The sequence below is a fragment of the Panthera uncia genome, chromosome F1 (genome assembly GCF_023721935.1).
Source record: "Panthera uncia isolate 11264 chromosome F1, Puncia_PCG_1.0, whole genome shotgun sequence".
Lineage (NCBI taxonomy): Eukaryota > Metazoa > Chordata > Mammalia > Carnivora > Felidae > Panthera > Panthera uncia.
The window spans coordinates 62,812,877-62,839,119 of record NC_064813.1 but is presented as its reverse complement, the minus strand read 5'-3'; positions in this window follow the sequence as shown (position 1 = coordinate 62,839,119).

Here is a 26,243-nt window from a genome sequence, read left to right as displayed (position 1 = left end):
GTTTTGAACAAAAGTCCCCTCTGGAGAAGCAAGGGTTTAGGATAATGACAGTTTCTCATCGGCTGAGTTGCAAGGGTTGTAGATTTCTTGTAGGAGATGAAAGGCCAGTTGGGGCCTGTAATTGATGATTCTTTCCTGTAAGATTCTTCTGTTAGGGTCTGTGATTGATCATTCTTCCTGTAATTGACATCGAATGGTAGGACCCAGCCTACCAGAACTTCCTTCTGGCCCCCGGAGTCTGCTGTAAGTGAGATTTTGCTTCATTAAATTTCACACTGTGAACCTTTCAACTGCTCTAAAAAAATAAAGTCTGGTCAAAAGGTAAAACTTCCAGTTACAAGTTACATAAGTCCTGAGGATATAAATTACAACATGGTGACCATAATTAATGCTGCCGTATGATATATTTGAAAGCTGTTAAAGGAGGAGATTCTAAAAGTTTTCACCACAAGGGGAAAAAAAAACCCATTTTTCTTTTTTTCTTCCTCTTTTCTTCTTTTTCTTGTATCTGTATGAGATGATGATGGATGTCAACCAAATTCACTGTGGTCATCATTTCACAGTATATCGTAGGTCTAGTAATTCTGCTATGCACGTTAAACTTTTCCATAGGCCATTTGTCAACTAGAGCTCAGTAAAACTGAAACAAAAAGAATAAAGCCTGCTAAGAAAACAAACCCAAACCGAGCATAACCTTACTTGGTTGTAGACAGAGATCCAGTAATGAAAGTTAACAGTATAGGCACTTGTGAAAGTGTATGCTGTTTCCCCCGGACCCCCGAAAGGGAGTCATGGAACTTGGGACTGATAAAACCCCCCGAAAAGGAGAGTCTGGTGGTCCATCGGTGCCGTTACATCTGGAAATTTGCATGAACGGGCTTGAACGTGTCAAGAGAGAGGTGGTTTAACTTAGGTGCTGTTTTCACTTCATTCAAGTTCCTGTTGGTGTTTGTTCTGTTTGACATAGGGATGTGTGATTTTAGGGTGACGTTGGCTGAGATAGTTTTTACTGCAGTAAGAAAGGATTGCTGGAGATACAAGCTTTCTGTTGCAAGATGGGTGAGCCGCGGGGGTCTGCCGGGGAGCGTGGGGACCATAGTGAATGACGCTGTGTTGTGTACCATTGAATTTGCCAAGAGAGTAGACCTTCTGTGTTCTCACCGCACACACACACACACACACACATGCGGGCATCACACACAAGGTGACTATGTGAGGTGACAGATGTGTTAATTACCCTGACCGTGGTAACATAGTCTCACAAAGCGTACGTGTGCCAAACGCGGTACACTTAAACTGTGTAAAATGTTGTTTGACAGTTACACTTCGAGAAAGTGGAAAACAGCCCAGCGGTCGAAGGTCTTGTCTTCTGCCTGTGGACCCGCATCCTAACGTGCAGCCTTAGACCCCAAAGATGAAGCCCCGTTGCCCAGGAAGCTGACCCCGACGATTTCATTTTGAAGGACCGGTCGGAAGTTCCGCACTTTGGGGAGCCTCTTGAAGAGTTTGACACCGGGGAACCGGTCTCCTGGGAGTGGAAGGATCAGGTGGTTTTTATTCTGTCTTGAAGCAGATTCTGATTCTGATGCAACAGGCTTGGGATACGGCCTGAGAGTCAGCATTCCTCACAAGCTCCCCGGTGTCTGAGACGCTCAGGTTACCGTCAAAATAAAAAAGACCGGGGGCGCCTGGGTGGCTCAGTCGGTTAAGCGGCCGACTTCGGCTCAGGTCATGATCTCGCGGTCCGTGGGTTCGAGCCCCGCGTCGGGCTCTGTGCTGACAGCTCAGAGCCTGGAGCCTGTTTCAGATTCTGTGTCTCCCTCTCTCTGACCCTCCCTTGTTCATGCTCTGTCTCTCCCTGTCTCAAAAATAAATAAAACGTTAAAAAAAAATAAAAAATAAAAAAGACCATAGACCGGGTGGCTTAAACAACAGAAATGTATCTTCTGGGAGTTCTCAAGGCTGGAAGCCCCAGATGGAGGTTCTGGAACCGTTAGGTTCTGGTAAGGACTCTCTTCCTGGCTGGCAGACAGCTGCCCCCTCACTATAGCCTCACTTGGCAGCGAGAGAGAGCTCTGGTCTCCTCGTCGTCTTAAGAGGACACTAATCTCATGGCCTCATCTAAACCCGATCACCTCCCGAGGGTCCCGCCTCCAAAACCATCACAGAGGCTTCAACGTAGGTGTTTGGGGCAGGACACAATTCAGTCCACAGCACAGTTGTCGCCGTCACTGTTCTGTAGAACTTACTTGGAGCGGCAAGACCCTAAAAGAAGCTTTTGTATTCCTGTGACATTTCGAGGGGCCCAAACTTGCCTTACTTACCACTAAGATACGTCATTTGTCGGATTCTTCAAGGTTGGCCTGATGTGTAGAATTTATGCAAAAGCTTACTGATTCAATGAGACATTCGTAATGACCTAAAAAAGAGCCAAGCAGGGGTGCCTGGGTGGCTCAGTCAGTTAAGCGTCTGACCCTTGGTTTCGGCTCAGGTCATGATCGCACAGCTTGTGAGTTCGAGCTCCGCATCAGGCTCTGTGCTGACAGTGTGGCGCCTGCGTGGGATTCTCTCGTTCCCTCTCTCTCTGCCCCTCCCCTTCTCACTGTGTGTCTTTCTCAAAAATAAATAAGTAAACTTAAAAAATTAAAAAAAAAAAAAAGAGCCAAGCTGGTGAGATTTTATTATTAAAGGCCTTAGAAATTAAAGGACCAGCTTCCAATATAAATTATCGCTGACCACAAATTTCTTGCCAACATGATCAATAGAACAGAAGAAATTCAGTTTTACCAAGTGTGGAATTTCAGATAAGATGCCTTAATGTGTTTCAGTATTTATCTTAATTGCAACAGGTACAGAATGAAATATATATCCATAATTTAGAAATACCTTTTTAAAATTATTACTCTTATGGTTATTTATTTTTTATTTTACTTTATTTTTTTTAATTAAAAAAAATCTTTAATGTGTATTTATTTTTGACAGAGAGAGAGAGAGAGAGAGAGCATGAGCAGGGGAAGGGCAGAGAGAGAGGGAGACACAGAATCCAAAGCAGGCTCCAGGCTCTGACCTGTCAGCACAGAGCCCGATGCGGGGCTCAAACTCACAGACTGCGAGATTGTGACCTGAGCTGAAGTCGGATGCTTAACCGACTGAGCCACCCAGGCGCCCCAATTAAAAAATTTTTTTTAATGTTTATTCATTTTTGAGAGTCAGTGAGACACATAGCATGAGCAGGGGAGGGGCAGAGAGAGAAGGAGACACAGAATCCGAAGCAGGCTCCAAGCTCTGAGCTGTCAGCACAAAGCCCGACGCGGGGCTCAAACCCACAAACCATGAGATCGTGACCTGAGCTGAAGTCGGATGCTTAACAGACTGAGCCACCCAGGCGCCCCTATGGTTATTTATTTTTAAAGTTAATTTGTTTATTTTGAGAGAGAAAGAGAGAGAGAGAGCAGGGGAGGGGCAGAGAGAGAAAGAGAAACCCAGGCAGACTCTGAGGTATTAGCTTGGAGCCTGATGTGGGGCTCAAACTCACGAACCTCAGACTCACGAACCGTGAGACCATGACTTGAGTGGAAATCAAGAGTCAGACACTTAACCCACCGAGCCACCCCGGTGCCCCTCGAGGTACCTTCTCAAGTTTCTTTGTCAAAATCGTTGTGATCGCTACACAGGCTTCAAGATCATTATGATCTATGGCTGATGTTGCTGGGAGCTGCCTCATCTGTGTCCTGTGCTTTCCTCGTTTAGTCATTCAACAAACACTTGTTGAGCCCTTCTCTGTGCCCGGAGCTGTGCTAGGTATGAGCTGTGCTAGGTATATGGCAGGGAAGAATACAGATGTGGTCTTTGTTCACAAACAGATATGGCCACCGAAATAAATGTTACAAATGAATCCTTCGTTCTAAGAGTAAACTAAAGGGGTGCCTGGGGGGCTCGGTGGGTTAAGCGTCCGACTGCGGCTCAGGTCACCATCTCGCGGTTCATGAGTACGAGCCCCGCGTCGGGCTCTGTGCTGACAGCTCGGAGCCTGGAGCCTGCTTCGGATTCTGTGTCTCCCTCTGTCTCTGCCCCTCCCCGCCTCAAAAATAAATAAACATTAACATTTTTTTTTAAAGAATAAAATAAAAGGAGAGAGAGAGGAAGAATTGGGGCATCTAACATGCCCTGCTGATACACACACCCATTATTCAGTACTAAAGAAAGGAGGAACTTTGTGGAAATCCCTGATGGTTAGACCACACAGCCCATGCCTGGTACTTGCTCAAGGACCATGGTTCTTCCCGAGGGGAGTCTCTGAGTTGCCAAAGCTTGTGCATAGTTGCTGAAACAGTATATATCGTTTGAGGAAAATTCTGAGTTAAGCATTTTCAGTTCAGAATTTTATTTCCCCTTGAATTCTTCAGTAAGCCACATAGAAACTCTGCTTTCCAGAATTCCTGGCATGGCACGTATTGTAGGTAAAGAGAGGCCCAGGAAAGCCTGCTGGGTGCTTCTGGTCGGCTCCCACAGAGTGTTGGCATCCCGGAAGGTCGTGGCGGGTCCAGACGTTACATTTTTATCAATTAATTAAAGGGAAATAATGTTTTGGGGATAGAATCAAACCAGTCTTCTATACGAGAGAGTAATTACAGGTAAGAATGATACTCTGTTCATTTATAACAGCCAGTGGATCTGGTTTGGGAAGCGGGGTTCGTCATCTGTATGGGCACATTTTTGAGGAGACCGATCAAATGGAAAAATCAGCGTCTTGTCTGATAAGTACAAAAGCAAACAGGGAATTGGGAGCTCCAAAGAGACATTACTGGATGTGGCTGTTCTCTGTGTCCTTTTCTTGTTATCTACACGCCGTCCCTGGGGAACCTCATCTGGTCCCCTGGCCTTATTTATTTTTTTTGGAAATTTATTTACTTATTTACTTATTTCGATTTTAGAGAGAGAGCAAGCAGGGGGAAGAGCAGAGGGAGAGAGAGAGATTCTTAAGCAGGCTCCACACTGAGCACGGAGCCCAACCTGGGACTCGATCCCCATGACCCCGGGATCGTGACCTGAACCGAAATTAAGAGTCGGATGCTCAACTGACAGAACCACCCAGGTGCCTCTGGTCCCGTGGCTTTAAATGCCATTGTGCCCCAGGTAGCACAGCCAAACGGTAATGAGCTTGGACTCTGGTGTCAGCCTGCCTGGGATTTTCTTCTGGCTTTACCACTCCTGGTTGAACAACCATGGGGAAATTTTCTGTTCCCTCATCATTAAAATGAAGATAATAGTACAGGGCCAACCCCACAGGGATTGTGAGAGTATAACTAAGGAAATCTTCATAAATTGCTCAGCGAGTGCTTGGGACATTGGAAGCACCTGATGAATGTTAATCGTATGCCAAGTACTCCCAAGTCTCTCTTCCTTGTCCTGATTTCTACCCAGAACCTGGATCCAAGAAGAAATCCAATTGCTTTTTTCACAAAGACATCTAGGAGTCATGTCAAACTCAATATGGCCCAACAGAACCGATTCCCTGTTTACATTGGCTTCTTCCCTGGTGATCATGTTTCATTAAACGCATCACTGTCCACCTCCTGGCTCAAACTAAAACCATGGGAATTATCCTTAATTCCTGCCCTGCCTTCTTTCCCCACATTCAGTGCTTCTCTCTGTTCCGGAACATGCCATGCTCATTTTCGGCCAAGGACCTTTGCATCAGGCGTTCTCCGCCTGGAATGCTTACCATTTGACCTTCACTTACCAGGCTCTCGTCATTCAGATGTCAGCTTAATGTCACCTCACAGAGAGGCTTTCTATAAACAACTGTCATAGCCTTGGAGGATAAAGATCGTGCTTCTCTCTGGGGGAGATGGCAGTGACTTAACCAGATCCTTGAGTGCGGCTCTGTGTCAGGAAGCAAGGCTTTGCACTCACTTTTCAGCGTCAAGTGACCGCTGGTGGCCCAGGCTCAAGTAGACAGACTTCTGGTTTTGTCTAGCCCCAGCTCTATTTCTCAACCCCCGATGCCGCGGAAAATGTTGGGGTTCGGAGCCGATGGCCGAGAAAGAATTCTTGAGACACCCTCGGTACGAAAAGGTGGTTTATTAAAGCACAGGGACAGGATCTGGGGGCAGAAAGAGCTGTACTGGGGTTGTGAGCAGTGACCTTCAAGCTGGGACGGGGTTAGCGGTAGCAGAAGTCTCTAAGGTATTTTGGAAACAAGGTTTCCAGGACCTTGAGGGGGCTAGCTGTTGCTGGGAACGGGTCATTTACTACTGTCCAGTAAAAATTGTCGTGAGACCCTTCAGATGTGTATCAGGAGGGCGTAAGCTTGGACTGTGATTGTCAGCATGTGTCTGGGGCGGCGGTGGGAGGGGCGGAGGGTTTCCAAAGGAATTCCAAAAATTCCAAAGGAATTTTTCTATGTTCAAGCTGACTTACAGGAACCTGGGGGTGGGGGGGCTGGGCTGAGATTGCCTTTTGCCCTTAGCGAAGTGTCAACGGCGAGGCAGCTGACAGCTCTCAGACGAAGGTCCCTCAGCCTGTCTCAAGGACTTGTCGATGGGCTGTAGGCAGTAGGGACATTTCGCTTTTCGTTTGCCTGTGGTTCCCACATCGCCGACACCACGCGTGTTAGCTCTGGGGGTATCTTGACTAATTGGCCGCTGCCGTGGGGCTCACTGGTACACCTGTCGGCCTGACACCCCCCCCTCCTCCCACTCCGGAAGATGAAGAGAAGCCGAACACCACTGGACAGCTCGCTTCAATCTTAACTCTCACCCCTCGGCCTCACTGACAGGTGGCACAGTGGGGACCCTTGCTCCCCACCTCTTGCCCGTTACTTGGATGAGAGCATTTGCTACCAGATCCCAGGCAGCCTCTCCTGTCTCCCAACCCAGCCCACAAAGGGCCCTCGTACTTCCTCTTCCAGAAAGCCGTGTTTCTGTCAGCATCTCATTCTCATTGTCCACACTGTTAACAACTGTCAAGGATCTGAGATTTGTGTCCCACTTGCAGGCTAACAAGCTTGCCTGCCACCGTTTCCTGGACGCTGACAGAAGACACGAGAGCCCTGGGTCAGAGACAAAGGACTTTATCGCTCGTGGCCCAGCAGGCGGCCAGAATTCATGTTTGCCTTGGCTCGCCTTGCCTCCAGCTCCCACTGGCTGATGCTGAGAAGCCCGGTGAGTGTTCTGCATGTAGCAGTTTTGTGTCACAGCTGAGGAACCCCGGTACTTTAAAGAACACTTACATGGGGCACAAATACCTTCACACTCTGGCCGTTTCACATAGTTCTTCCCTAGACTTTCCTTTTACCGGTCTTCATGTTTTGTTTTTTCTTTTAAGTCTCTGGTCAGTCGGCCAGCCTGTTAGATGTGGCTCACGAGCCGCGCAGATATGTACCTCAGGCAATCTCCTTCCGACCAAAGTGGACGATTCGGTGTGTTCCTTGGGGTGCTTCCTACTGGAGAGATTTTCGCTCATCCCTGACTTGGAAGCCACCACTGAGTGGGCTGTAGGGGAGAGGCCATTCTCTTCCCTTTAGAGCTGGGCCGGAGCACAGACCCAAGACCGTACATTTTCTTCCTCCGTTAATGGTTCAGAGGGAACCCACCAGGAGGCTGTAGGCGTGGGGGTGAGGGGAAGAGATGGGAAAGTGTGGAGCCGTCTCTAAGCCACCCCACCCGCCTCTGCAGGTGTATCCTTGGTGGTTCAGACAACACCCCGTTCATGCTGGGCCATTTGTGCGACACTCAGGTGTCCCATGGTAACTAACATTCAGGGTCCACCAGCTCCCAGAAGCAAACCAGGAACTGCTCTTCAAATGGAGAAAGGGTAGCAGCACGAGGGGCATGAGGTTACAGCGAATCTCTAGGGATCTCCGACTCCTAAGGGGGAAAACATCAATCTAAACTTGATTACGGATTCATCGAGAGACTTCGGGCCCAACTGTTTATTTTGCAAAACAGGTAAAAATGACAAAAAGGCTTATTTGTCCTTTAAGACGTTCGGAGAAGTTCTTTTCTACCAAGCTCTACCAAATTTTGATATTACTTGGTAAAATAAACACAAGAGAGTTGAACTTAAATTCAGTTTTACTTACACTGCTAATTAAAACGACCCTTGCGACAAATAAAATTATTTTGTGGCTGTGGGGTTAAATGATGGCTACTTTTTTTCTCGTGTGTTCGCCACAGCATGAAACTCACATACAAACGCAGCAGTTAGCCAGCTCAAATCTTTTGTTTCTATTTTAACAAAAAATTAGATTGTATGCAACCATCTAAATTTCTTATACTTGTCTTATAGGTCAAATCCTTATTCTATTGTTTAAAAGTATGTAAATATAAGCATAGTTACATGCCACCACATTGAATTATAATTTAAATATGTAGTATCCATCTATATTGGTTCCTTTAAAAAAACTTTTTTTAAGGGAGCCTGGACAGCTCAGTCGGTTGAGTCTCCGACTCTCGGTTTCAGCTCATGTCATGATCTCATGCCTACATGGGTTTGAGCCCCGCATCTGGCTCCGGGCTGGCAATGCAGGGCCTGCTTGGGAATTTCTCTCTCCCTCTCTCTCTCTGCCCCTCCCCGACTAGCGCTCTCTCTGTCTCTCTCAAAATAATAAATAAACAAGTATTTAAAAATGTTTTATTTTTGACAGGAAGAGAGAGAGACAGAGTATGAGCAGGGGAGTGGCAGAGAGAGAGGGAGACACAGAATCAGAAGCAGGCTCCAGGCTCCGAGCTGTCAGCATAGAGCCCGACGCAAGGTTCAAACTCACGAACTGAGATCATGACCTGAACTGAAGTCGGACACTTAACCAACTGAGCCACCCGGGCACCCTTAGGTCGGTCCTTTTTTTTAACTTTAGGCAATGTTGCACATTGCACGGCCCTATAGAGTTAACCCAGGTTTATCGTCTGTGTAAAGCTTTAAGAAATTACTGTATTTCTGGTAATTTCTTAATATTAAGTTATTGTATCGCATCCGAGTATTAATTATCTTTTCTCAGGTTCTTAATTGACTTCGCGCTATAGTACTGAATTTGTTAGTTAATATATCTTTGTTGGTTATAGAGGGAGAGAGCCCGCAAGCATGCTCGTGAGTCGGGGAGGGGAAGAGAGAGAGGGAGAGAGAGAATCCCAAGCCGGCTCTGCACTGTCAGGGTGCACAAGATCTGAGGCTTGAATTCACGCTGCGAGGTCGTGATCTGAGCTGAAGTCGGACGCTGAACCGACTGAGCCACCCAGGCAACCGTTAAAGAAATTAAAATTGAGAGAGACTAAAAAACGAGTGCCTAGGCCAGCACACCGTGCTCCTGTGTGTTTTTAACCTCTGCATTCTTGTCTACATAGAAGCACTTTCTTCTGCAGGATCTCCGCGTTAAGATAATAAAATCAGTCAGTGTAGTTTCTTATAAAATACTTGATGAGATTGTGTTTCGGAAGGGACAGTTTGAAAGGCTTAAATAACTACTGTCATTAAAAATATTGTTTTGATTGTCAAATAATGTGAATGTCGTACCAAGGCTGTGAAATAATAGAAAAAAAAATGTGTATATATTCATTGGTCTCTGCCCTTCCCATCCCTGTTCTTGGCACAGAGTTCCTGAAATTCCTCGTAATTTCTTAAGTAGTAAGAACACCAGGGGCCTGCCTTCTTCTGATATTTGCTCTTTGACTCTGGTTCCTGGCACAGGGCTCCCAAGTCCCCTGGAGTGTCCTGGGTGACAGCAGTGCCTTTTGTTCTAATGAGGTGACTCTGGGTGGGCTCCTGGATGGGGGCCGGTCACCAGAAAGACAGAGCCCTGATTAGAAGCTTGGAATTTCAGCACCATCCCCATTCTCTAGAAAGGGAGGAGGGCCTGGAAATGGAGTTAATGACTGATCATGCCTACGTGATGAAGCCTCTATAAAAATCCCCAAAGTACAGGGTTCACAGAGCTTCTGGGTTCGTGAACCCATTCATGGTGCACCCCAACTCTGCGGGGACAAGAGCTCTTGTGCTCAGGACCCTCCCAGACCTCGCCCCCATATATCTCTTCATCGGGCTGCTCGTCTGTATCCTTTATGGTATCCTATATTCCATAATAAACTGGTAAACGTAATCAAGTGTTGCTCTGAGTCCTGTGTGTCTTTCTATAGAGCAAATTACTAAACCCAAAGAAGGAGTCATGGGAACCCTGATTTCTAGGTGATTGGCCGGAAGCACAGGTGCAAACGTGGGCTTGTGATTGGTTCCTGATGTGAGGGAATCTTGGGGACTCAGCCCCTAACATGCAGAATCCACTGCTAATCCCAGGTTCGTGTCGGTCCTGAACTGGTGGGTTGTTTTGAATAGCTGATGTCTCAGAGGATTGCTCGACGGGTGGAAAACCCACACAACTGGTGTCAGAAGGGAAGTCTCGTGGAGTGTGGTGGTCATGTGAGTAACACAGACGGTAGGAGTGGGTTTTTCCTTTACAAAGTACATTGAATTTTTTTTAAGTTTATTTATTTTGAGAGAGAGAGAGAGAGAGAGAGAGAGCAAGGGAGGGGCAGAGAGAGAGGGAGAAAAAGAGGGAGAGAGAGAGAGTCCCAAGTGGGCTCAGCGCTGTCAGCACAGAGCCCCGCATGGGGCTTGAACCCATGAACCGTGAGATCACGACCCAAGTGGAAATCAAGAGCTAGAGGCTTAACCAACAGCCACCCAGGCACCCCGACCCCCACTTGTTTAATCTTAATGTTAATTAAAAAATGTTTTCACTTATTTATTTACTTTTTAAAAATTTTTTTTCAACGTTTTTTATTTATTTTTGGGACAGAGAGAGACAGAACATGAACGGGGGAGGGGCAGAGAGAGAGAGAGACACAGAATCAGAAACAGGCTCCAGGCTCCGAGCCATCAGCCCAGAGCCTGACGCGGGGCTCGAACTCACGGACCACGAGATCATGACCTGGCTGAAGTCGGACGCTTAACCGACTGCGCCACCCAGGCGCCCCATGTTTTCACTTGTTTTTGAGAGAGAGAGAATGAAAATGAGTCGGGGAGGGGCAGAGAGCAGATCCAAAGCAGGCCCTGAGCCGCCAGCACAGAGCCCGACGCGGGGCTCGAACTCGCAGACCGTGAGATCGTGACCTGAGCTGAAGTCAGACGCTTAACTCACTGAGCCACCCAGGCCCCCACCCTTTTTTTAATGTGTAGAATTGATCGGAGAGAACTAGAGGACGAGGAAGTGAAAATTCGCCTCTGGCTGGCAGTCTATGCTCACCGTGCGGCGGTTAAGAGTCTTTTTGTTGGTTTGTTTCTGCGTATTCTGCCCGGGGAGCAACAACACCGCCTCATCAGAGCCGGGGCTCTTGAGACTGACTCCAGCCATGGTTTGGGGTACCTCCTGAATTCTAAAAACAAGAGTTTCTCACTTCTGAACCGATGAGCATTTCCCAGGTTCTTTTCTTACTTTCTGTTTTGGTTGTTATAAAAACGGTTAGCTTGGTCCATGACACCTCCGGGGCTGTGGCCATTTCTGTAAACAGTTCTCTTCACTCTTACATTAACATCTCACTCTATTCCCCTGGCCATTCTATCACTTACTGCTCTTCTCCAAAATCAAATCCCGCCAAGCCTCAGAGTTCTTGGAGGCTAACGTGCTGTTTTGTTTTCTTTGTTTGTTTTCTTTGAGGCACCTTGGTGGCTGCTGGGTGACACCAAGCTTGGGTAGCTTATCGCATCCGTGAACAGAGGGTTCCACGAATTATTAGGGCTGGCTGGTTTTCTCCGTGTGTCCAGAGTTGTTTGATGCGACGGTATGCACTTCTCTGGTATCAGGAGAGGGTTAAGGAGGCACAGCCTTTCCTCGTGGGGGCTTTGCTAAATACTTGGGTTGATTTTATACAAGCAAAGTGTTGTTTACCTGCTTGCGCTTTAGTGACCGTGTAAACGCTTACATCTTTCTGGCGAGTTCATAAGTAACTGCTTATGACCGGTGACGGTCGGCAAATGACTTCTGAAAGACATTATCTCTTCGTTTGCAATATCTTTGTCTATGAGCAGTAATCAAGGCACATATTTTACGAGAGAGGTTATAAAATTTGCAAACCTCGCTATGCCTTCACTGCCTCGGGATTCAATGCTTTCTCTGTCCATTTCTTTTTTACGTTTAATCTTTTTTTTTTTTTAATTTTTTTTTTAACGTTTATTTATTTTTGGGACAGAGAGAGACAGAGCATGAACGGGGGAGGGGCAGAGAGAGAGGGAGACACAGAATCGGAAGCAGGCTCCAGGCTCTGAGCCATCAGCCCAGAGCCCGACGCGGGGCTCGAACTCACGGACCGTGAGATCGTGACCTGAGCCGAAGTCGGACGCCCAACCGACTGAGCCACCCAGGCGCCCCTTTCCCTGTCCATTTCTTAAAGGGAGGCGATAAAACACCCACATAGACTTTGAAGAAACCAAGTTGGCCGAGGGTTATGCCAGTCTATTTATCCAAACTACAGTGGCCAGATGTGCTGTCCTTCATTGTAATGAACACGAGCGTTAGAGCAAACAGAACGCAAGGACTCTTCCCACATGAAATATGAATCGGTAGGCTCTTGAGAGGTCTGGTCACTAACACCCAGGTACTGGTGAAGCATCCACGGGGTGGATAACGTTTGTGGTAACTTATTGTAAGTGTTAAAGGCAATTCATCCACAGGTTCAGGAAACCGTGATTCAGTGCGTTCACATCAAGGTGGGTTCCCGGACGACATTGCTTGAGCCTTGCGGAGAGGGGTCTAACCAAGTCAAGCTGTTCACCAGGCCTCTGTGTCAGATCCGTGCGTGTCATGGTAAGGCAATATATCATCCCTACCCGTCTGAGCGACCACTTGTTATTAATCTCCGTTTTTCCTTAGACATTGAGACTTAACAACCAGCCCGCCCCTTCCCTGGGGTTCAGGCTCATGGGCAACTTACACAAAGCTGGAATGGTCTCCTGAGGCCTCAGGACGGCTGGGAGACCCTCTACGGTAATCCTGACTATAGAATCCAAACACTTCCCAGACCCGCTGCAGGGAAGTTCCGTGCTGGGACCCCTGGCGAAGGCAATTTCCGGCGGGACGGTACTCACCCCGCCCGTTTGTTTACAAGAAAGTCTTGCTTCTGTCTTCATCTCCTTGGACCTAAGTTGTAATCCGGAGTTCAAGAATCAGTTTTGTGGGGCGCCTGGGTGGCTCAGTCGGTTAAGCGTCCGACTTCGGCTCAGGTCATGATCTCACGGCTCGTGAGTTCGAGCCCCGCGTCGGGCTCTGTGCTGACGGCTCAGAGCCTGGAGCCTGTTTCAGATTCTGTGTCTCCCTCTCTCTCTCTGACCCTCCCCCGTTCATGCTCCGTCTCAAAAGTAAATAAACGTTAAAAAAAAAAAATTAAAAAAAAAAAAAAAAGAAACAGGTAAAGAGCTCTGTGTGGTCTTAGAACGCAGTTTGGAACCCAGTTAGTCACCTTAGAAACCTAGGTTTCCTGATTCCTATTCAATACTTCCTTTTTTCCTTCTTCTTTTCATTTTTTTTTTTAATTGGGAAGTGTAGCATGCACAGATCATATTGTGTCAACACACACATATATTTAAAAAAAATTTTTTTTTAACGTTTATTTATTTTTGAGACAGGGAGAGACAGAGCATGAACAGGGGAGGGTCAGAGAGAGGGAGACACAGAATCTGAAACAGGCTCCAGGCTCTGAGCTGTCAGCACAGAGCCCGACGCGGGGCTCGAACTCACGGACCGCGAGATCATGACCTGAGCTGAAGTCGGCCGCCCAACCGACTGAGCCACCCAGGCGCCCCACATATATTTTCTATCAAACCATTTGAAGTTGTCAGTATTTGCTCAGATTTGACACATAGAAACGACGGTTTCCTGATTTCCCATGCTACGTGCTGTTCAACGAACTGGTGAAGTTAAGGCAAACGCTAGCGTGAACACCCGCCAGGTCAAAGAACAGAGTATGGCCTCCCCACGCCCCTCCCCGTGACATGTCCCTCCTGCCCCTCTGGGTAACACCACCCTGAGTTCTGTGGTACTCATTCCTTTTCCCTATGTTGGCATCTCTAAAGGATAGACCTTATTTTTGCTCGTTTGTGTCTTTATATACATGGATCACCCCGCACCTGTTCTTTGGTGACTTGCTTTTCTTATTCATTACTATGTTGGTGCGATTGAGCTAGATTGACCTCCCAGTTACAGTTTTGGGGGGGGGTGTTGTATAATAGTACACGATTTGAAGAAATCACTGTTTATTTATCCATTCTACTATTGAAGAGCATTCGGGCTCTTCCTGGGTTTGAGCTAAGACGCGCGGGGTTTCTGTGAACGTTCTTGCCTGTCTCCTGGCGCACTTGACTGGAACCCCTTCAAGTGTAGGGTATGCACCTATGGGTGGAATGGCTGAGTGCGAGAAAAGACCAACTCGCCAAACGACTCTGCACTCAGCAAGCATAACTTATATTGAATTTCCTTTGCTCCACATTCTCTCTTGCATTTTTGTTATCTCTTTTATCTTTGTTATCTGAGGGCGTGCAATGGTATGTCCTTGTGGTTTTAATGTGCATTTCTCTGGTTATTAAAGAGGTTGAGCAATTTCACATGTCTTTATTGACTATGTGGATTTCCCCTTTGCCCTTTGGGAAATGCCTCTTCATGTCTTTGCCACTATTTTATTTTATTTTATTTTATTTTTTTCCATCTCTCTTTTGTGCATATGTGTTCACAGGAATTCATGAAATGTTTCTGGATATTATTCTTTTGTCAGTTATGCATCCCATATATATGGGTGTTAGTTCGTGGCTTGGCCTTTCACTTTCTTTATAATGTCTTTAGGTGAACAGACTTAAAAATGTGTAACATATGAGTACTGTTCATGCTTTTCGTGTCCTTTCCTACACCGAGATCACGAAGGTTTTCTACTACATTGTCTTATAAGATCTTTATATTTTTGCCTCTTGCATCCGGGTCTTTAATAATCAAGGAACTGAGTTTTGTTTACAGGGTCAGGTAGTGGGGGTGTGGTTGCTCCATTGTGATTTATTTTATTTTATTATTGGTTGTTTTTATTATTTATTTTTTATGTTTATTTTTACTTTTGAGAGAGAGAGAGAGAGACAGAGAGAAAACAAGTGGAGGAGGGGCAGAGAGAGAGGGAGACAGAGAATCGGCACAAAACCCAACATGGGGCTCGAACTCACGAGCTGTGAGATCATGACCTGAGCCGAAGTCGGATGCTCAACCGACTGAGCCACCCGGGTGCCCCTGAGAACAATGGAATTGTTGACTCCGGACAGCCATTCTTTCCTCTTCCCATTGATGGTTTCCATGTGGTTATTCTACCTTGTGGTATTATGAAAATACTAAAGTACAATCAGTATCGAGTATTCCTTGATTCAGTCCTAGGCAGACTGCCACATTCGTGCCTTGTAATTTCCCTGGGATGCCGTGGCCCCAGCTGCTGCCTTGCTCAAGTCACACAGTTCAGGGCCACCTGTGGGTGACCGCCCCCAATACTTGCCTCTCAAGGTTTTGATACTTTGAGGGAACAGAAGGATAATTCAAGTCATGGAGAATGAACCATAGGAGCTCTACCCAGAAGCAAGAAGGCCCAAGTCTTTTCTGTAACTGCGTCCTGGGGGACCCCAGGCTGACTTGTGTTCTGATTTGTGGGACTATGGGCATCCTCTGCTAGAATTCAGTGGGACTCCACCGCCATCTTTCTATGTGACCATACGTATCACACATACGTGGGTTTTAGTCTCTTTTCCTCTGGGTCCAGGGTTTCTTTCAGTGCCCATTTGGACGGACGCAGTGCTTAATAGACAACTGATTTCTTACCCTGGAGGAGGAACTGGAAAGAAGGTCTCCCATGTGGGGAGAGTTGGTGAAAAGGTGATGAGGAGGGGTGAAGGCCCATCCAGTCTGCGCACGCCCCTCCCCGTCCCCGTCACTCTACAGCTCTGTAAGGATACCTGTGCCCCTTCGAAATGGTTTCCTTCACTTGCGAACGAGGATACAGTACCTACCTCACTTACTTTCTAGACGTGTTGGGAAGGTCAAATGAAATAGAAATAATAAAGTATTTTAAAGGCGGAAGCAGTTAGATGTGCATTCACTGGGTACCTACTCTGAGCCTGCGAACAAGGAACACGTAATCAGCGCCCGTCCTCACAGAGCTCACGGTCCAGAACTTCCAGAGACAACGGCTCGAAGCCCGCTTCCCGGTAAGTCCACTTGTGTGACTTTGGACAAGTCCCGTAACTCCTCTGAGCCCGAGCTTTTTATTTGTGGAAGGAGGTGCAGAAAGATAAATTACACAGCAGATAAGATCTCTTCTGAAAGTCCCCAGTTCTGTGCCCTTGGACAGACTACAACTAACTAATGACCTCATCTTTTTTGCCTCCTTGAAAGACTCATTGTCACGGTCAAGCCGGATGTGCAGGAGGCCTTGGAAATCCTAAGGGGCCGCGTGACTGTGACGTGTGCCTATTATGTCTCCTCTGACCCCACTCCTGGGGTGAGTGGGTTTCAGGACAAGCTGTGTAGTTTATGCGGCCCGTCGCAAGATGAAACCTGGGCCCCCTGTTAAAAAATTAAGAATCGCGAGAGGGGAGGCGCCTGGGTGGCTCAGTCGGTTGAGCGTCCAACTTTGGCTCAAGTCATGATCTAGCAGTCTGTGAGTTCGAGCCCCACGTCGGCTCTGTGCTGACGGCTCAGAGCCTGGAGCCTGCTTCGGATCCTCTGTCCCCCTCTCTCTGCCCCTCCACCACTCATCCTCTCTCTCTCTCTCCCCAGAATAAGTAAACATTAAAAAAAAAATTTGAAGAGGGCAACATCAGAGCATGGAACCAAGTTCAGGGACCATCTGGGTGCGTGGCCTTGTGTGATGGCACAGATTCCCAGCCCACGGAGCCAAGCCCTGGTGGTTTTGTGATTTCCCAGGCTGCCAGCACACCCGCTCTCCTGGCATTCCATGGAGGTCTGTAGGATTGTGACCTCCCCATTGTTCTTTTTACTCGTCCAGCGCAATCCTCGGGGACCCGTCACGCAGGCTTTACCCACTCAGGAAGCAGGGAGCTCGTGGAATGGGGCAACATACCAAAATATAAATGATCTTTGTTTTAGTTTCACTCCCTGCCCACCACAGTTTGGACCTTGAGCGCTTAAGAACCATTCCTTTAGACTCTTCCTGCTACCTTCCTTGGATACTAATTTATTTCTCAGTCCCTAAGATTCCCAGCTTGTCCCTAGAACAGAGAAACTTTCCTAAGAGGGCTGGAATTGGGGTTTCCCAACATTCAGCCGCAGGTTAGGGCACACGGCAGGCGGTGGCAGGGGGAGGCGTGTGAGGCTTCAAGGCTTTGAAGGAAGGACTGACTGCAATAAATAGGCCTGGCTGAAGGATGAAATGGGCCAAGGATGAAATGGGTTGTAAAGTCAGTCACTGCATGCTGTCTAACCGGGCACACTAACCACCCATCAGACGTGTTAGAGAGGCATTTGAATGTGGGTGCAGGTTTGAGCTAGTCAGTCTTAAGAGCTTTACGACTCTGAGATCTGGTGATTCTGTGTTTGCAAATTATGATCAGATTGGTTCCTCCTTTACCACTGTTTGAAAATCTCTTAAACTGTGAATGGGTATAAAGGGACGTTTGGGGGTGATGGAATGTTCTAGAATTGGATATTGGTGATGGTTGCACGGTTTTGCAAGTTTACCCCAAATCATTGAACTGTACGCCTAAAATAGATGAATTGATGGTGTATATATTATACCTCAATAAATCTGTTTCTTCAAAGTCTCTTATTCAAAGTTTCTTATTCAAAGTGTCATATTTTAAAAATAATGTATTTATTTTACATTATACGTTAAATGGTTTAAAGTATATGCTAAGAATTGGGATGTTTTGAAGAGACTTTAAGAGATTTTAGGATTCAAATATGAAGTTAAATGTAATTGCTTAGAAAATTATTTAGTATCTATTAAAACGATGTAAACTTTTTTAAAATTTATTTTTAATTTATTTATTTTTTAAGGTTTATTCATTTTTGAGACAGAGAGAGACAGAGCATGAATTAGGGAAGGTCAGAGAGAGAGGGAGACACAGAATCTGAAACAGGCTCCAGGCTCTGAGCTGTCAGCACAGAGCCCGACGCGGGGCTCGAACCCACGGACTGCGAGATCATGACCTGACCTGAAGTCGGACGCTTAACCGACTGAGCCACCCAGGCGCCCCTAAAATGATGTAAACTTTAAACAACATGAATCAACTTGGGACTAATAGCTTATTCTTTTAGAAATCACTTAATTTAAAGTTTATTTACTTATTTTGAGAGAGAGAGCACGAGAGGAGCGGAGCGAGAGGGAGAGAAAGAGAATCTCAAGCACACCCCGCACTGTCAGCACGGAGCCTGATACGGGGCTCAAACCCACGAACCGTAAGATCATGACCTGCGCCCAAATCAAGAGTCGGATGCCCAACTGACTGAACCACCCAGGCCCCAGAAATTACTTAGTTTTAAATGAACAAACAGCAAAATTCATTCTGAGGGTGTATCATTCTGTAGGTTTTCACACATGAATACAATCATGGAAACACCACTGTGATCAAGATAGGACACATTTCCGTCGCTCCTGCAGCTCCCCCCGTGCTGCTCAAGTACAGTCAACTCCTCTCGCCACCTGCGGACCTTGGCAATCATTGACTTGGTCTCCGTGCCTTTGCAAGGACATTATGTGATATATAAATTTTGGAAAGATTTTCCAACGTAACCATTATCCACTTTACTTTGTAAAGTTGGGATATGATTGACAGATCACATCATATTAGTTTCAGGTGTACAACATAATGGTCTGATATTTGCATGTGTTGTGAAATGATCACCTCAGTATGTTGATAACATCTATCACTTCACAGTCATACCTATATCTATCTAATAGATGATAGATAGATAGATAGATAGATAGATACAATTTTTTTTCCCCTCAGGATGAACACTTTTAAGATCCACTCTCTTAGCAACTTTCAAAAATACAATTAACCATTGTCACCATGCTGCACAGCCCACCCCCGTAACTTATTTATTTGATAGCAGCGTTTTGACCTTTGGGCCCCTTCACCTGTTTTGCCCACCCTCGTCTCTGGCAACCGCCGATCTGCTCTCTCTATCCATCGGCTTGTCTGTTTTGTTTCGTTTTGTTTAGATTTCACATTTAAGTGAAATCAGACGGTATTTGTCTTTCTCTGTCCCACTTATTTTGCTGAGCATATTCCCTCAAGGTCCATCTGCGTTGTGGGGTTTAGATTTTTGAATTATAAAAATAATGCCCACTTCGGGGTGGCAGGAATTTCCCTGCTGATAACGAGTCAGATTGAGAAGGGCCAGGCAGTCACAGACAGGATGAGACTTGTCTGAGTTCAGCCACACGTATCGGCTCCCAGGCAGTTAGAACCGGAAGGAACTTCTGGGTCATTTAACCAAAATCTTAATTGTAGATAGGAAGAAAATGAGGTCGCGAAGGGAAGAGTGGGTCTTGAGTCTGTGTAACTAACCACCTGCTCTATGGACCTAGCACTCAGTTTCTTAGGAGTCAGCCTCAGGGTGTTTGCAGTTCCTCTGTACTGTGCCTGCTTTTGTTGGCTTTGTCTGACTGTCAGTTCTAGCACAGACCCTGCCTCTTTGCCACACCCCTGATGGCTGATGATCAAAATAATACCGGTATATATCACTAATATCAGAAGAAAGGATGTTTTTGGATAATCACCTCATTAAGTTCATTTCTGACTCTTTGCATCACAAAACTATGACACACTCACTAACATTTATCTGATGGCTGTTCCTTCTGCTATTAGGGGAAGTACCCAGCAGGACACACAATCCAGAATCAAGTCATTTTAAAAGGTGAGAACTGGAAGGGCTCTTAGAAATCATTGGAGGTGGTTCTGAGTCATCTCCAGAGTCCCCAGCTGGGGCATCTCAGTAGAGCGATAAGGGGTAAAGTCTATCATTATCATTCTATTTGAAGGGCTTTCTTTAACGTTTCTTACAGTGATGGTCTGCTCAGCTTTTGCATGTCTGATAAATTCTTCATGTCAGCTTTGTTTTTGAAGGCTATTTTCACTAGGTATAGAATCCCAGGTTGACGGTTTTTGTTCCTCACTCTCAAGATGTCGTGGCATTGTCTGCTGGCTGGCACGGTCTCCACTGAGAAGCCTGTTATCATTTTATCTTTATTCCTCTGTATATAATGTGTCTTTTATCTCTGGCTACTTAAAAAAAATGTTTATTTATTTTGAGAGAGAGAGAAAGAGAGAGCGAGAGGGAGCACAAGTGGGGAAGGGGCACAGAAAGGGGGAGAGAGAGAGAATCCCAAGTAGGTTCCTACTTGGGGCTCGAACCCACAAACCGTGAGATCACGGCCTGAGCCGAAATCAAGAGTCAGCTGCTTAACTGACTGAGGCACCCGGGCACCCTCTCTGACTGCCTTTAAGCTCTTCTCTTTATCACTGGTTTTAAGCAACTTGGTTATGATGGATCTCGGCGTCATTTTCTCAAGTTTCTTGTGGCTGGGATTTATGGAGCTTCTTGGATCTGCCTTTTATAATTTCATTAAACTTGGCAAATTTGACCATTAGTGTTTCAAACCTTTTGCCCCTCTCCTCCCTTTTTCTGGACTCCAGTTACATGTATATTGGTCCATGTGAACTTGCCCTGAAAGTAAGTGATTCCTAGTTATTTTTTTCCCAGTTTTTCTTTATGTGTCATTTTGGACGGTTTTTAGTGCTGTGTCTTCCAGTTCGTGTCTTTTTTTTTTAAACTTTTTTTTTTTTTAAACTCTACAGTGTTTAATCAGTTCTTAATTCTACCAAGTGTATTTTTTGATGCCAGACATTATATTTTTTATCTCTAGAAGTTCAGTTTGGGTTGTTTTATATTTTCCATGCTTCTCCTTAATATACTTGTGTTTTCTTCTAGCTTCTTGAACATACAGAATGTGTTTATAATCACTGGTTAAGTAGGCTCTATATCCAACATGGGGCTTGAACTCACTACCCAGGAATCAAGAGTTGGATGTTCTACTGACTGAGCCAGCCAGGCATCCTCCTACCCCCAACCACTGTTTAAATGTCTTTTTCTACCAGTTCTGTCATCGGGATCACTTAAAAATTCTATTTATATTTCATTTGCTTTTGTCTTCATTATGGGTCACAGTTTCCACGCTCTTTGCAGTATCTGGTAATTTTTTATTGGGTTCCAGATACAGTGAATTTTAGGTTATTGGAATTCTTTGAATTCTTTTAAATAATTTTGAGTTGTGTGTGAAGTTAATTTACTTGGGAATTGCTTGATGTTTTGAGGCATGCTTTCAAGTTTTGTTAGGTGAGGTGAGAGCCATTCTTCTTTATTCCTTTGTGTGTATCCAAGTCTCCATCTGGAATCTTTGTATTTAGCCTTAAGAATGTCTTTTTAGATTTGTTATTTATTTTATTTTAGAGAGAGAGCGAGAGGGAGCATGAGCAGGGGAGAGGGGCAGAGGGAGAGAGAATCTCAAGCAGGCTCCATGCACAGAGCCCAAAACGGGGCTCAACCCCCACGTGACCCTAGGATCATGACTTGATCTGAAATGAAGAGTTGGACACTCAACTGACTGAGCCATCCAGGTGCCCCAAGAACTTCTTTTAATATTTCTTGTTGTTGGGGTACCCGCGTGGCTCACTCAGTTAAGCATCTGACTTCGGCTCAGGTCATGATCTCGTGGTTCATGGGTTTGGGCCCTGTGTCGGGCTCTGTGCTGACAGCTCAGAGCCTGGAGCCTGTTTTCGATTCTGTGTCTCCCTCTCTCTCTGCCCCTCCCCTGCTCATGCTCTGTCTCTGTCTCTCTCTCAAAAATAAATAAACATTTAAAATTAAAAAAAAGACATTTCTTGTTGTTTAGTTCTTCCAGCCATGAATTCTTCTAACCTTTTTATTCTTCCTAAAAAGTCTATATTTTGCTTTCTTTTCTGAACTGTATTTTTCTCAGGATAGAGGTCTAGATTTAGTGTTTTTGTTTTGTTTTGTTTTGTTTTGGGACACTTTAAAGATGTTGTTTGCTGGCTTGCACTTCAAAAAAAATTTTTTTTTTACTGGAAGACTGCGATAATTCTTATCTTTTTTTTCTTGTTTGTAATGTTCCTTTTTCTTTGTTTACATTTTGTATTTTCTTTTTATCACTGGCTTCCAACAATTTGGTTACGGAATCACTTGGGTGGTTTTTATGTTTCTCTTGCTTGTGGTTCATTGAGCTTCTTGGATTCTGTGCGTTGATAGTTGTAGCAAATGTGGAGTATTTTAGATCATTTTCCTTGGAATATTTCTCAGCCATCCCCTTCTCTGGTCTCTGATTACATTCGTGCTGTGCTGCTTAACAGCCACACTTCACTGAGGCGCTTCCTTCTCCCCCCCCCCCCCCCGCCCCTCTCTTCTTTTAAAAGAGTATTTTTCTCTCTCCTCTTTGGTTTGCATGGTTTCTCCTACTAGGCCACCAAGTTTGCTGATCGTTTCTTTTACACCTGTCAGGCCCAGCTAGTGAATTGTCCGATCAGATCTTGTATGTTTCAACTCTATAGCTTCCCATCTGGTTCTTTCCTGTATCTCCCATTTATTTCCACGTAAATACAATAAGGAGAGAAGTGGAAGATAGAGAAAAGAACCAAATGCAACTTCTGTTTTGTTTTTTTTTTTCCTTTGGAGGTCGCCATGGAAGCACACACTCAGATCTTTTGTTGTAGAAAGCCTAATTGATAGATGACTCCAGCAGCGTGCTCTGAACACAACATTGTGTTTGTCCTAAAGCCCCCCTTTCCATGGTCTGATGGGCTGCCCCTAGCCATGGACTGAATGTGATATGAATGCTAATGGAGGTGCAGATACCTCTGATGGGTGACTTTGGCTTAAGGACTCATCAGCCCGGATGGAACTTTCATAGAACTGTATAGCAGTCTGAGACTCTACTCAGTCCTTCTTCCTTTCTTCTCTTTTTCCCGAGGGTCAGATCTGCATCGTGGCCTGGAGAGTATATCTTTGGCACCTTGATTCTCGAAGCATTTGAACTAATGTATTGATTATGATTATGATTATGATTATATTTGGTTTTATTTGCAATCAGTATACGATTTCATTTAAAGAAGAAGTTCCAGATTGAAAAGTGTTTGAGAACTGGCGGTCTGTCTTACGTCATTTATAGTTGAGGGACCGTAGCTGGGAGGTGCCTTCTGAACACTGAATGTGCAAACCTAAACCAGCCTGTGTTATGATCTTTGTCAAAGTCATAAGGGCTTGTTCTTTTGCCTGGTGACCTGGGGCCCTGGACAATGAATCAGGAGCCCTGATAACACTACTAACTCCTTTTTGGTACTGGATGAGTTACTTACCTTCTCTAAGTTTATTAAAGGGGTTAGGATAGCTCAACTGTATGGCCTCTTTAGCTCTGACATGTAATTTTGTAGATGAGAAGACTTAAGTAATTTACCTGGCCAATCGTCCAAAAAGTTGTTATGGAATATCTGATTTGGATTTTTTCCTAATAGCCAACAAATGGCCCAAGACTCTATGTGTGTGTGTGTGTGTGTGTGTGTGTGTGTTGAACTGTATTTAGGAAAATACCTTGATAAACCACTTAGGGTAAAGGATATGATCTGAGGATATGGATTTCAGGACCGAATGAAATGAAATGAAGAAAGTGGTCGAGCTGTTTGGCCTACAAAAAGGAAGGAATTTACTTTTGGTTCTAGGAGGCAACAGAAATGAGAAGGCAGAAGGGGAAGAGCAAGGAAAGGGAGTGGAGTGATAAGAAATGTACAAAACTGAGACCTGCATGGCGTGAACATTCTGGGGGCGGAGTAGGAAAAGGGCTTTTTAAGGCCCGAGATACCCAGCGTTTAATTGGAAGGTTTTTGCTGTGTTCATTAGGCTTCTTATGTTTGAAAGTGACACAAATCCAATTCAAAGAAGCTTAAGTTTAAAAAGGGATCTTAGTGGGTTACAGAGTTTGGAAAGATACTAGGTGGGTTTGTAGCAACTAAGGAACAATGGCGGAAACCAGTGCTGCAGAGAGTTAAGCAGAGTCTTGGGTTAACAGTACCTGATCTTTCTCTCTCTTTCTCTCTCTCTCTTTTTCTCCTTCTCCCCTTCCTTCTTTTCCGGCCTTGCTCCTCTCTTTGACTCTCTTCCTCTTTGAATTCCTTCTTTCCTACTGCAGACAGGACTTGACCATGTGGCAAGAAGCCTGGTTGCTGCCAGACCCAACTCAGCAACCGTAAAGAGAGAGCTTTTTGTGGGGAAGGGGGTCCCAGCATGCATGTAACAATTCCAGAGACATGTTCTAATTAGCTTTGTTTGGATTCTATGTCCATTCCTTGTGCCAATCATCAGTACCAGTGGAATAGGGCGCCGATTATCCAACGCAGGTCATGTGACTACATTTTTGCCTGGGGTAGGGGAAGGGTCTATTACCAGAAGAACGGGGATAGAAATGCTTTCTGGGAAACAAAAAATAATAGCTGAGTCTGTTGCTTCAGTGTAAACCAACCTTTCTTCCAAAATCCTTTCTTTTTAAAAAGATTTTATTTATCTATCTATCTATCTATTTATTTGTTTATTTATTTAATGTGTCTTTATTTTTGAGAGAGAGAGGCAGAACACGAGTGGGGAAGGGGCAGAGAGAGAGGACGACAGAGGATTTGAAGCAGGTTCTAGGCTCTGAGCTGTCAGCACAGAGCCTGACGCGGGGCTTAAACTCATTAGCCATGAGATCATGACCTGAGCTGAAGTCTGGTGCTTAACCGACTGAGCCAACCAGGTGCCCCAAAGATTTATTTTTTTTAAAGTAATCTCTACACCCAACGTGGGGCTCAAACTTACAACCCCGAGATCAAGAGTTGCACGCTCCACCAAATGAGTCAGCCAGACCCCTCACCCCCTAAAACCTTCCTTACAGTGAAAATGTTCTATCCATGCAACAGCTTTGTGTAAGTGGGGCTCTGTAGGCAGAAATTCTGGAAATGATCCGGATCTTTTCTGGGTTTAAGGGGGTAGGGAATAGGGAAATACACACGGCTGCTCCAATGATTCATAAAGTGCACTCATTTAGCAGAAGCAAGAGTTTAGAGCCAAAGGTGACCACAAGGACAATGCAGTGAAAGAGGGCATTGTATTGACAAAGGATGTAGGATGGAGGTTGGAGCCCATCTTTCTATCCCTGTGACCCGGATTGGGGCAGATTGACATTACTGACTATTCTGTAAAGACTTCCAAGACTCCCCTGCTGGGAATCTTTTACCTATACTTCCTGGGAGGCTGTGGGTGATGCCTCTTATCTGATTGGCTGCTTTGAACTTCAACTCTCAGGGCTGAGCCTCCCAAAGTTGGTCATGGGGGACCTCTATGGAGGGATGAGCTTTCTTTCTTATTTTCTTAATGTTTATTTATTTTTGACAGACACACACACACACACACACACACAGCACGAGCAGGGGAGGGGCAGAAAGAGAGAGGGAGACAGAATCTGAAGCAGGCTCCAGGCTCTGAGCTGTCAGCCCAGAGCCCGACGCGGGGCTCAAAGCCACGAGCCGTGAAGTGGGATGCTTAACAGAGCCACCCAGGTGCCCCAATGTGACGAGCTTTCAAGCTGGCTCCAGGTCAACGCCACCTCTGGAAGCTGATGTCTTGTCTGAGGAAACGCTCCTGCGTTTGTGCCACCATCTGCGGGTGGTCAGTCCTGTGCTCTGTGGCCTTAGGCTCACCTATCCTCAACCTCTCTTCACAGTCCTTGCAAACTCCAAACTCTCTAGGACACGTGTCACTCGAAAGGATCTGCCACGTATGGTTCTAGCGGAGGCCATCCAACCGGCTTGAGGTGAGGGCACGTCGTCTGTCCCATGCTGTGAAGAACGTGGGTTCTTTGCACAAGTTTTCTTTTCTTCCTCTTTGGTGTCGGCTCCCGATAGGAGTGAGGTGCCAAGGGCCACGAAGCCAGCCTCCGCGCGTCGTCTTTGTGGGTTCCCGAAAAAGTGGGCCAGCTCTGTAACGTGTGCCGAGTTTAGCAACTACTGTTTTATTTACGCTTCTTGGAGACTTAGCCCACATTGAAAAAGAAAGAATCGCCATTTTAAGTTCTTTTCACACATACGTGATCCCACTGAAACATTTAGGCACATGGGTCCCATTGCCCAGGTGGGGAAACAGGTTTAGTGAGGTTATGTGACTTGTTCAT